Source organism: Macaca nemestrina, chromosome X (assembly GCF_043159975.1).
Source record: "Macaca nemestrina isolate mMacNem1 chromosome X, mMacNem.hap1, whole genome shotgun sequence".
Lineage (NCBI taxonomy): Eukaryota > Metazoa > Chordata > Mammalia > Primates > Cercopithecidae > Macaca > Macaca nemestrina.
Window position 1 is genome coordinate 105,162,757 of NC_092145.1, and position 2,438 is coordinate 105,165,194.

Below are 2,438 nucleotides of genomic sequence, written 5' to 3' on the forward strand. Positions count from 1 at the left end.
GCAATCTACTCATCTGACAAAGGGCTAATATCCAGAACCTATAAATAACTCAATCAAATTTACAAGAATAAAACAAACAACCCCATCAAAAAGTGGGCAAAGTATATGAACAGACACTTCTCAAAACAATACATTCATACAGCCAACAGACACATGAAAAAATGCTCACCACCACTCGCCATCAGAGAAATGCAAATCAAAACCACAATGAGATACCATCTCACACCAATTAGAATGGCAATCATTAAAAAGTCAGGAAACAACAGGTGCTGGAGAGGATGTGGAGAAATAGGAACACTTCTACACTGTTGGTGGAACTGTAAACTAGTTCAACCATTGTGGAAAACAGTATGGCGATTCCTCAAGGATCTAGAACTAGAAATACCATATGAACCAGCCATCCCATTACTTGGGATATACCCAAAGGATTATAAGTCATGCTGCTATAAAGACACATGCACACGTATGTTTATTGCGGCACTATTCACAATAGCAAAGACTTGGAATCAACCCAAATGTCCATCAGTGACAGACTGGATTAAGAAAATGTGGCACATATACACCATGGAATTCTATGCAGCCATAAAAAAGGATGCGTTCATGTCTTTGTAGGGACATGGATGCAGCTGGAAACCATCATTCTCAGCAAACTGTCACAAGAACAGAAAACCAAATACTGCATGTTCTCACTCATAGGTGGGAATTGAACAATGAGATCACTTGGACACAGGAAGGGGAGCATCACACACTGGGTCCTATTGTGGAGAGGGGGTAGGGGGGATGGATAGCATTAGGAGATATACCTAATGTAAATGATGAATTAATGGGTGCAGCACACCAATATGGCACATGTATACATATGTAACAAACCTGCACGTTGTGCACATGCAACCTAGAACTTAAAGTATAATTTAAAAAAAAAAGAGACTGAGGTTCCTTAAAAGCAGGAGAAAAGCACAAAAAGAAGACTCATTGTTAGAGTGAAAGAGATACACTGGACTTCCCATATCCACCGATCACTGGGTTCATATACTTGCTTCTACTAATGTAAGGCTGAATGGCAATTATAAACTAAAATTTGCCAGATGGGCAGTGTTATTTTCGTTTTAAAAAGTATTTCTTTTCATTTCAGCTACCGGCATAGGTACATAGTAGTAAAATATTGCATTGATTTTCATTTCTGTAATAATTTACGATGCTGAGCACCTTTTTATATACCTATTAGTCATCCATATCTTCCTTTGTGGTGTCTTGTTCAAATCTTTAGCCAATTTTTTAACTGAGTTATTTTCATTTCTTTATGAGATTTGAGGGTACTTTATACATTCTGGAAATGAGTACTTCATTAGAGATGTGTTTTTCAAAACTTTTCTCCCCATATGTGATGTTTTGCAAACATCTTCTCCCCATGTGAACCTCGTCTTTTCTTTCTCCTAACCATGTATTTTGAAGAGCAGAAGATGTTTTTAGTTTTGAAATACAGTGTACCCAGTTTTTCTCTAATGGATTTTTTTAATCCAAGAAATCTTTGCTTCACAGAAAGTAAAAATATCTTCTCCTATTTATTTTTTTCCCTAGAAGTTTTCCAGTTTTAGGTGTTATAATTAACTCTATGACACACACTGGGTTAACTATTGCATGTGGAATAAGGTATTTTTTCTGAGAAAACCTTCATTTCTCCTTTATTTTATTTTTTTTTATTATTATACTTTATGTTCTAGGGTACATGTGCACAATGTGCAGGTTTGTTACATATGTATACATGTGCCATGTTGGTGTGCTGCACCCATTAACTCGTCATTTACATTAGGTATATCTATTAATGTTATCTCTTCCCCCTTCCCCCTCCCCCACTCCACAATAGGCCCTGGTGTGTGATGTTCCCCTTCCTGTGTCCAAGTGATCTCATTGTTCAATTCCCACCTATGAGTGAGAACATGCGGTGTTTGGTTTTCTGTTCTTGTGATAGTTTGCTGAGAACAATGGTTTCCAGCTGCATCCATGTCCCTACAAAGGACACAAACTCATCCTTGTTTATGGCTGCATAGTATTCCATGGTGTATATGTGCCACATTTTCTTAATCCAGTCTGTCATTGATGGACATTTGGGTTGATTCCAAGTCTTTGCTATTGTGAATAGTGCCGCAATAAGCATACATATGCATGTGTCTTTATAGCAGCATGATTTATAATCCTTCGGATATATACCCAGTAATGGGATGACTGGGTCAAATGGTATTTCTAGTTCTAGATCCTTGAGGAATCAACACACTGTCTTCCATAATGGTTGAACTAGTTTACAGTCCCACCAACAGTGTAAAAGTGTTCCTATTTCTCCACATCTTCTCCAGCACCTGTTGTTTCCTGTCTTTTGAATGATTGCCATTCTAATTGGTGTGAGATGGTATCTCATTGTGGTTTTGATTGCATTTCTCTGA